Source organism: Protopterus annectens, chromosome 1.part1 (assembly GCF_019279795.1).
Source record: "Protopterus annectens isolate FY-2018-M chromosome 1.part1, PAN1.0, whole genome shotgun sequence".
NCBI classification, from domain to species: Eukaryota; Metazoa; Chordata; order Ceratodontiformes; family Protopteridae; genus Protopterus; species Protopterus annectens.
The window spans coordinates 1,804,228,443-1,804,239,816 of record NC_056726.1 but is presented as its reverse complement, the minus strand read 5'-3'; positions in this window follow the sequence as shown (position 1 = coordinate 1,804,239,816).

The following is an 11,374-nucleotide window of genomic DNA, read 5'->3' as shown; positions in this document are numbered from 1 at the left end:
TATATTTAGAACCTCTGCTCCTATACATATCCCAAAAAAACCTTCCGTCATATTCCTAAAATATCAAATATAAAGTTTATATATTCTGCTTTTGCAGATGATTTAAATTTATATTTTGAACTCCCTAATACTGACTTACTAAAACTACTCAATGCCATAGACCTATATTTGGCTATATCCAATTACAAGCTAAATCAGAATAAATCCTGTATTTTCCCCATAAATCCCTTAGGGCATAAATAATTATACTTTCCTGATAGTGAGATCATAACTAAATACAAAATAAAATACCTAGGAATAACTTTCACCTCTAATTTCAATGAACTCCTCAAGAACAACCTATTAAATACATGGTCAAAAATTGTAAATGATATGAATAGATGGAGAAATATCAATATATCCTTACTATCAAAAGCTAGTGTGGTCAAAATGAATATTTTACAGAGAATTCTTTTTCACCTATATGCCACTTTCTCTGTCATGCCACAAAAATTCTTCCAAAATGAGTGATAGTCATATCTAAATTCTTGTGGCATCCTAAATCGGTTAGAATTAAATATGATAAACTCTCCTTGCTAAAGGACAAAGGAGGCTTAGGACTCTCAGACTTTAAGCTCTATTATACTGTATCCACCTCCTTTAGGCTGATCCAAGTAACAAACTTTGATCCCAAGTCAAAGTGTTGGACACCCCTATGGATTAAAATATGGTATGATCAATTTAAATCCCTAGATATTAACCCCCAGTCCCTCCCTTTTCTGAACCTAAATCAAAAAGACTCATTAGGAAACTTCACCTATTACTTAAACATATGATTTCTATTATCCAAAATTTGTTCATATCTGTACAATTACTTAATGAATTTGCCCTCATACAACCAAGCCACTTAAATCCTAACTTATCAGTCAACAATCAACCAATAAACCTAACTAAATTCCCTCTTACAAAGGACTGTACAGTGTGGGATTTATATGAATGTCAGGAAACCAATATAACACAATTAAGGTAGAAACTTGGACTTCCTAAGAATTACGCCACTATTCTCACCCAAATCCTTTACTTAATTAAAATCAAGCTGCCCCGTGCCAAAACAGACCATCAAGAAATCAGCCTAGCTACTTTAATAATACAAACCCTTGCATCTAAAGATAGAATGATCTCTAAGATTTATAAACTAATAACAAGCATAAAAAATCAGAGCTCACTTTTATTCTCAACCTACTGGCAAAGTAAAAGTCAGCTAATTTTGGTTGAAAATAGAAAATCGGCCATAGAAAATACTGTTAAACGTATTCCCTTTAAACGCCTGTTATACACCCAAATCATGGTCAATAACAATGCTTATTACATGCCATCAATTCTTCATACGTTTAATCCTAAATTCTCAGCAGAATGTCCATTTTGCCCAAACCAAATAGCAGATATCTTACATGTTTTTTTGGGGATGTAAAAAAGTGCATAATTTATGGTGCTCACTAAGAGTAAGATTAGAGAAGATGGGTTATGAAAAATCCACCTTTTCATGAGAAACAGATATATTACATATTGTCTCACCCAAATACCCCAAAATCATAAAACATATTCTTATCTCTATCTGCACTCTTGTTAAATTTTATATCACCAAAAAATGGACTGATCAATCCTCAATCTCATGGGATGATTTTTGCACCTTAGCTATAAAGTATATATCCTCTCACAAATTAGCGTACACTAAAGCTAAACATAAACAGTATTATCACAAATATTTGGATCTATTACTAGACCTAATCCTCAAGAAGTAATACTTGATATTACCTCATCTCTTCCCACCTGTTTATGCTCCTAACTTGTGACAAAAGATTCAGTCTATATCTCTCACTGTCCCAAATTAAAAATATGACTATAATTATAAAGACCAGGTTTCTATCTTGGATTCAGCAATTTTAATCAACATATTTTCTCCGATATGCTCCCCCTATTACTTCCTCTTCTCTAATTGCATAAGTGTGTATCCCTTTTTCAGTCTTTGTAATCAAGTTTTATAGTTATTATTGCTCTCTATTGTGATTTTTATTGCAAATGTGTATATAGTTATAGCTTTTATGTACTGTAAATGCAAGTTGTATAGTGCTGTTGTTTTATCCTGTTTTTACTGTATCGAAAAATTTTAATAAAAATATTTTTGACAAAAAAAAAGTTCCTTTTTGGTGCTTGAATTAACCTATCCCATTTAGTGTTTGATTGGTCTTACCCATCAGATTGTTGATTAAAATAGAAATTATGTACTTACCATAATGTTCCACCTGTGTTGTCCATTTTCATGGGTTCAGATCTTATCCTTGGATCTGACTCAGCTGTCACTATAGCTCATAGCTACCAAAATGCTCTTGAGCTCCTCCCTTACCAATAATGCACCAACCCCTAACATACCTCAGATTTTGTTTTCTGTTTTACATAGAGTAGAAAGAACTACTATAAAAATCCTAGCAGAATAAGCCACATCTGGAGCTCAGCATGAAGGATAGTGGTGTCCTTATAATCTCTTGTTCTTCCAAAAGTCCATTGTGGAAAAGGTTGGGGTTTGGTGGGTAGAGAGATGAGAAAGAATAGAAATGGACAACACAGATGGAACATTATGGTAAGTACATAACTTCTTTATCTGATGTTCTCAATTTTCATTCATTCCTCAACTTTTGGGACAGAGTTCCCAGCAACCTAAATTCCTGAGTGGAATCTAAGGAAGGATATTCCCAAGCACAGTTGAGCCAAAGGCTGCTCTTCCACTCAAGACCAGATCTAGTTTGTAATTAGTAATAAAGGTATGAGGATTGGCCCAAGTTGTGGCTGCAAATATGTCATCCATGGAAGCCTGAGATAGGAACACTTAAGATGTTGGCATGGACTTAACTGAATGAACTCTTAGAGGTTTTGGTATGGATAAATCCAATTTATTGTAGATAAATGATATAAATTCCGTCAGCTATATGGCTAAAGTCACTTTTGCAACTGATTTTCCCAATTTAGAATCTGCAAAGGATACAAATAATTGATCTGTCTTTTTAATATCTTTCATTCTATGTAGGTAAAAATGTAATTGTCTGTGGACATATAATAAATATAACATATATTCACCTTTGTTTGCAGTTTTAGGAAAGAAGACTGACAAATTAATGGCCTGGTTAATACCGGATTCTGACACCACCTTAGGAAGGAAAGACTTGTTGGTACATAATGCTACTCTATCCTTATGAAAAATCAAGTAGGGAGGTTTAGAGGACAATGCTTGGATTCTGAAATTCTCCTAGCAAAGGTAATGGCCGCTAGAAAGATAGTTTTCCAGGTCAGGAATTTTACATCACATTTAGCTGCTGGTTCAAACGGAGAATGAATTAGGACTTGTCGTAACAAATTTAAATCCTATGGTGGAGTAGGATCTTTATATGGTGATCTCAGCAGGAGGGTGCCTCTCAAAAAGCTTTTACAGAGCTTAGATGAAGCCGAGGGAGAATTCTCAAATCCAGTATCAAAGTTAGAGATTGTTGCTAACTGAACTCTAATTGGTAAGGAGCTAGCTCCCTCATTAAAAATTATTGCCAAAAATTCAAGATCATACAGAAGTGGAGAAGGGGTCAAGGTGTTTCTGCTGTGCCCAAAAAAATGAACCTTTTCCATCTACTTCTGTAAAGTTTTCTTGTAGAAGCCTTATGGGAAAATAAAAGTATGTGATGGACAGATGAAGAGAGCATTATCTGTCTGGGTATTAAAGGAATTGGAGAAACCATGTTGTTAGCTTGAGGTCTGAAATATCCAGATGAATCAGGCCTGCCGGGTGAGACAGAAGGTCTGGAATTGGATCCAGAATCCATGGTGGGTAAAGCAGATGAGGCCAAAGGAAGGGGGAACCAAATAAGTCAAGGTCAGTAAGGTGCAATGAGGATAACTTTGTACTTCAACCAGGTAGCTTTTTGTAGGAATTTGGGAATTATGGGAGTTGGGGGTAGGCATAGAGAAGACTGGGGGGGGGCAATCATGGAGTAGAGCATCCCTTGGCAATTCTCTTAGTGAAGGGATCAGAGCAAAGAAGTTGCTTACTTTTTGTTTAGGGGAGATACAAAAAGACTGCAGCAAGGTTGGCCCCATTGAAGGAAAATCATATCTGTCACTCACTTTCCTGTTGAGACCATGTGTGAGCTAGTAGAATGGACCTGCTCAGTTTGTCTGCTATCATATTAGAGTTCCCAGGAATGTGCATTGCTATCAGAAAGCGGTTGGAAGAAATCACCCATTGCCACAATCTGAGGGCTTCTTGACACAAGGGGTAAGACCTGGTTCCCCCTTGTTTGTGGATGTACCAAACTACTGACATGTTGTCTGTCTGGATCACAATTGCCATGAAAGGGAGAGAGTCTTGGAATGCCTGAAATGTTAACAGCACTGCTCTCATTTGCAGAACATTGATATGCATGTTGGCCTCTTTGGGGTCCATGTGCCTTGGACTGTTTTCCCCAGGAAGTGCCCCCCAATTAGGGAAGAGTCCATGGTCACTATAGCCTTGGGCTGAGGGAGGATGAAAGGATGGCCTTGTAGAACCTCATCTAATCGAATCCACCACCAAAGGTATCTTTTGCATGCCTAAGTCCTTATTTGTGCTGATATGCATTGATAAAGAATTCATTTTAGTCCCACCCCCCCTGCGCCCGGGAGAAGTATCACCACATGGATCTTGGAAAGGATCCTGGGACTTCTTGAACCATATTTCCAACCACTTCATTGATTCCTAAAAAAGGATTTCTGAGGGGTCAAAAATGTACACATACTGCAGAGAGGGTCGTTCCATCTTTTTCACACCTGGAGTGTGTTGTCCTTCAGTTTTGGGCCAAACACTGAACTGCTGTAAAAGGGTGCATTGACAAATGAAAACTTGAAGGGATTTTGAAAGTTCCTTGATCAAGTTCCTTTGTCGTCTCAAAGTCTGCCGAATAATTCACAGACATAAGGGCAAATGTCACTGAACCATACACACACTTCTTAAATCTGTCCAATGCCCTAGACTCCCTGTTGGGGGAAATGGACAGAAGAACTTTGCTCAGCAAGTTCCTTTTTGGCGGCCACTACCACCATTACAACCATAGCATCTACAGGCACCCCCTTACTCCATAACTCCCAACCTACAAGGTTGAGCCAGAATCTGATCTGGTCTCTTGTGGATAGGCTCAAGTGAGTCAGGCTCCTACCATGCCTGCCTAGAGATTAAATCAATGAGTTCATCAGTGGGCAGAGTAACCCAGGAGGCAGATGGCCAGCTTCAAAGGATTCCAGGAATACTGATTCCTCTGGTGAAGGGTTATCAGAGAACCAGCCACCTCTCTGCTTAAGGATTTCAAGGATGCCTCCAAATGAGAGGTCTTCAGTTGGTGATTTTGGGTACACTTCTCCTTCATCAAAATCAGTATCCTTGGTGACTGACTCCTGAGTGAAGTCCAAGTGCCTCCTCTTGCCCTTCCTTTTCCTAGGGATTTCCTTGCTAGGATGCTCGGTGATGTATCGGAAGAGATCATAAAACCCTGCTTGCTGGTCTGGAGATGTTGGGCTGGTTGTCCCTGTGGTGTACAATGATGTGGCCCAAGGCACAGAGATATCCGGGATCCAGAAGGAATATCCGAGGGGGTAGGGTCCATCCACTCTGCCGGAGAAGAAAAAACCCTCTTTACCACTTCAAAGGCAGAATGCTCCAGGGTGAAGGAAGACAATGGAGCCAAGAAGCCAGGCTTCTGGCCCATTGGCTCCCTCTGCCCGAGCCAGAAGTCAGAGTCAAGCTGCCCAGTGCTGAAGCTCTGAGGGTAGAGATGCTCTGAAAACTTTGGCGTTGACTCCAACACCTTGGATCTGACAGGGCCACTTCTGTGCCAAGATTCATCTGAACAAGACAGAACCAGAGGCTCTGAAACAATGGGTCATGTGATGGCCACCACTGCCACAAATATGTGACGTCCCCACTCTGGGCCAGAAATCAAAGAGCCTGAATCCTCATCACTGACACTGGAGAGGGATGTGCACTTGAAATACAATAATGGATACATTCAATATTTCTAGATACAGACTTCTCTGCACCCAGCACAATTTCCCTTAAGAGCACACAGGAAACACACACAGCCCAGGGTCTGGATGTCTCTATATCTGTCTCCCTTCAGGTCCCCATTAAGACTCCTCACTGGCCCAGCAGTAGGATTATGTCCTCAGTAGAGTGTCCAAGCCAAGTCCTCCAGCACCCTCTCTGCCAACCCAGTGCTTTGTGTCCCTGCCCAAGTAGCTGACACAGACACACACACTAAGATTTAATTTTCACACACACACACAACACACAGACCTGGAAAGACTGGCACAGATTACCCACTCTACCAACTTTGCCCAGACTATAAGGTAGATTCACTGCCACCAGTCAGTTACTATAAGGCTCTTTAAAGAGTATCCAATTATGCTGAGTGACAATAACATTAATAAAAATGATAGTTGTTGACTAAGACTACTTGGCCTTATGGAGTGGCCCACACAGTGTCCTCAAATAAATGTAAGTACTCTCAAAGGTTAGATACTGTCTACAAAGACTAGCCACACTAAAAGTTTTAAATATATTTAATAATACATAATAAAACAACATGAAAATATTGAATATATATTTACAGTAAACCACAGAATTCAAATCACATAACATACTGAAATTAACACTGATGGACAGACTCATACAAATAAAGAAAAACGCTCTCTAAACTAAGCTTCACTAAATCCCTGACTGAATCTAAGAAAATTTACTGTTCCCTAATAACTTACTTGGGCAAGGAAAGATAAAATATGTGAGCAGTCTTTCTAGTCAGGCCTCCAAACAGAATACTCAATACTCTGAAATTTCACTTTGTAATATCTAAAATATAATTTCCAAGAGGGCTGTCAGAATGACCTCATTTGCTCACCTAACTCTAGATTCTCACTGTATTCCCTTTTGAAACTGAGACAGGAATTTAGCATAGACAGCTACAATACACATCTAAGTGTTTATGGAAGTGCCTGGAGCGTCCCCTCTTTTTACTGAGCTAATGAACAAAGGCTTTTTTTCAGATCTAGCTCCTCCAGTCCTATTCAGCACTGTGTGATGCTGTTTTAATGGTTTAGCAGCTTATTTATATTTCTCTTAATTTTCTTAAAGTAAGCTAGCTGGTATATATAATTTAGTTGCAATAATATATGTACATTTCTTTTTACTCTAGCAGGGTGCACTGTTGATATTTTTAACACAATTAACACAAGCAAAGCTCTCAAATACATTTTAGCTCAAGCATCTGTACAAATCAGTTTGATATACAAATGACATACAGTTCTAATACATTTGTAACACAAGTATCTTGTATAAATCAGCTTGATATTCAAAGGGCATATCATTCTTTATAAAACTTCAGCCATTTGCCCATATCATCACATTGCTCCCCCCTCAAAAGACTCAAGCTAAGTCTTAAGAGAAATAAGCCTACTGGGGAATATGTTACCCCATTTCCTGTCTTGACAGTCTACCTGCATTGCTGACCCCACTATGGTGTTGCGCTCTCATGGCATATGCCTGCAATCCTAAGCTCCACCTTAATAATGTGGCATTTTGCTGAATGGCTCTATGTTGTCATGTTAAGGGATTGTGGACTGTAACTACAGTGAATTTCCTTCCTTACAGATAAGGCTGAAGTTTCTGCAATGCCCATACTATGGCTAGACATTCCTTTTCTAGAGCAGGGTTGGAGTCTACAGCTGAGATTTACCACTGGGTGCTCTTCTCCTTCTGAGGAGACCTGGATCAGTACAGCCCTCACCCCATGGTTTAAAGCACCCACATGCACAACACATTATTTGCTGTAATCTGGACTGGCTAACACAGGGGATCCTCCTAATGCTCCTTTAAGCTTCTGGAATGCCTGCTCACATGCTGGGGTCCACACTACTTTATCTGGCCTGTTTTTCCTTGTCAGGTCTGTGATGACCCTCCACTGGACCAGTAATCAAGGAGCCTCAATCCTCACCACTAGCAACCATGGGGGACGTTCACTGAGAGGAAGACAGGTACACACATAGCATTTCTAGATACAGCTCTCTGCATAAAGTGCAATTTCCCTTAAGAGCACACAGAGACCACAGTCAGTCCCAGGCTGGTTTCTCCCTTTCTCTCCAGATCCCCAGTAAGACTCCCCACTGGCACAGATATAGAGTTGAGATCTCAGCTGAGTGACCTAGCAAAGACCTACCAGAGCCATCTCTGTCCAACCAGTGCTTTGTGTCCCTGCCGAAGTAGTTGGCACGCACACAATCTTTGAGGTTTGATTTATACACACACACCTGGGAGAGGCTGGCACAGGTTTACCAGCTATACTCCCTTCTGCCCAGACGATAAGGTAGCTACCACTGCCACCAGTCAACTCCTTATCAGCTACTTTAAGGCTCTTAAAAAAGGGTGTCCAATCTTACTGTGTAATATTAATATTAATACAAATGATAGTTTGACCAAGAGCAAGGCTATTAGGAGTGGCCCACACAGTGTCACCAAATATATGCAAGTACTCTCAAAACTTAAATATCTCTACACAGATCAGCCACAATGAAAGGTTTAAATATATTTAATAATAAATAATAAAAGAACAAGAAAATATTCAGTAAATATTCACAGTGACATCAGAGTTCAAAATCACATGAAATATTTAAAATGGCATTGCAGGACAGTCTGAAATAGATAAAGAAAAATATCTAAACTAAGCTTCACCATATTCCTGACTGCATCTAAGCAAATTACTATACCCTAAGAACTTACTATTATAGCAAGGGTGATGTGTGGTGAATGGTTCTTGTCAGGTCCAAGACAGAATACAGAATGACCTGTCCCACTAAGAGACTTCTCAAATTAATATCTAAAATATTACTGCTGGGATAGGTTGCAGAATGACATAATTTCTTGTCATCCGTTTCTATCCCAGGTGAAACCCCTACGTCCGGACGCTAGCAGTATTTAGCATCTACCTGTAAAAATACATAAACCTCAGATATTTGGCAGATGCTGGAAGTCATAAAACAATTTCATTCCTTCATGCTTTCAAAACTAGTAATTAGTTCAATCTGAGGACAATACAGAAACTTCTCAACACAGACTCTGTGTCTCTAGCTGCCCTGAAAACTGAAAGATGCCATCTTTTATTGTGTAGCTATACAGTAATTTAATTTCAGCTATTTTTTTCTGAAGTTAACCTCCTGTATTCCAGATTCAACTGTTAAAATATATACACTTAAACAGTTACAATAGTGCATGTACATTTCTGTTCAATTTCAGTAGGGCACACTGTTGTTACATTTCAAACAGGACTCTGCAAAAACCTTTTCACACAGTCTTCTGTACCAGTAGTTTGAGATACACATGACATAAAGTTCTAATACATCTGTAATACAAGCATCTTATATAAATCATGTTGATTTTCACAAATGACATAATTATTTACAAAATTCCAGATAGCTGTGCTGGCAATACCCCCCTTTGTCACAAGGTCTGTGAGGGGAGCAGCTATGGTACTATAATTGGGGACAAACTTTCTAGAGTACCCCAGTATCCCTAAGAATGACCTCACCGGATTTTTAGTAATGGGCAGGCCATGCCTGAATGGCTTCCACTTCATCAGGTTCTGGCCTGATCCACTCCCCCCTCTACATACCCACCTGACACTTATTGGGTGTAATGGTCAACCCTGCCCTCTTCAGTCTACCCAGCAGCTCCTTGACATGCTGAAGATGCTCTTGCCAGGAATGGCTGTAGATGGCAATATCATCCAGATAAGCAAGGACATAATCTTACTCTCCTGCTAGGATATGATCTACCAGCCTCTGGAAAGTCACTGTGGCATTTTTCATCCCAAAGGGCATCTTTGTGAACTCATACAAGCTGAAATGAGTCACAAACGTTGACCTCTCTCTAGCATTGGGAGTCAAGGGCACCTGCCAGTAGCCCTTGGTCAGATACTTAGCCCCACCCAGCTGCTCTAAGGCTTCATCTGTCCTAGGCATGGGGAAAGCATCTGACTCTGTGTGACTATTTAGTTTCCTGTAGTCCACACACAACCCGGTGCTGCCAACCTTCTTTGGTACCAGCACCACTGGGGAGGCCCAGGGACTGCTGAACTGCTGGATTACTCCCAGTTCCAACATCACCTGTATCTCCTCCCTCAGTGTCCCTCTGATTCACCCAGGCACCCTGTAAGGGGCTGATTTATAGGTCTTTGGAGTCCTGTATCTACATGGTGCTGCACCAGGTGGGTGTACCCTGGTTTCCCAGTGAACATGTCCCCAAATTCCTGTAACACTGTTTGGATTTCTTGAACCTGGGTAGGGGTTAGCTTCTGGGACACTGCTACCTCTTCCACTGAAGTGTCAGTCTGAGCCCCACTGAGGAGATCAGTCACCAGATACCCGTCAGACTCCTCCTGCCATCCACTGCAAATACTTAGCATAAGGGCATCTCTATCATGGTAAGGCTTCATCATGCTAACATGGTACAGTTTGTGCCACTGCCTCCTGCCTAGCAGTTCTACCATGTAGTTATCACTGATCTTCCTTACAAATATGAAGGGTCCCTCCAAAGCTACCTGTAGGTTATTGTGTCTGACAAGAATGAGGACCATCACCTGCCGTCTTACAGCATACTCTCTTACTGGAGCATTCCTGTCATACCAGACCTTCTTCTGCTGTTGGGTTCCTGGCAGATTCTCATGGGCCAAGCCTATGAGCTCCCTAAGCCACATCCTGAGGTTTAGGACATATGACACAACAGACTCCTTGTGGGATTCACACTCATCTTCCCACCCATCATGAATCAAATCTAGAGGTCCCCTCAACCTATGCCCATACAGCAACTCAAAGAGTGAAAAACCTGTGGATTCTTGGTGCACCTCTCTGTAAGCAAACTACAGATGGGGCAAATATCTGTCCCACTCTCTCTTAAACTGCTTTGGAAATGCCCATAGCATGGTCTTTAGTGTAGAGTTTGACCTCTCAGCAAGACAATTAGTCTGGGAATGGTAGAGGTTGTCTTTAGGTGCTTCACCCCAAAGCACTCTCACAGACAAGCCAGCAGGTCTGACATGAAATTGGCACCTCTGTCAATCAGTAAACCCACCCTGCTGAAAATCTCTAGCAAAGCATTTGCCACCTTCTCTGCCTCAGTGGAAGACAGAGCCACAGCCTCAGGGTATCTAGTAGTATAATCTACTACCACTAGGATATACTTCTTCCCTGTGTAACTTGGTGTACTCAGTGGCCCAACAGTATCCATAGCTACCCTTTGAAATGCCTGCTCAATCACAGGCAAATGCATCAAAGGAGC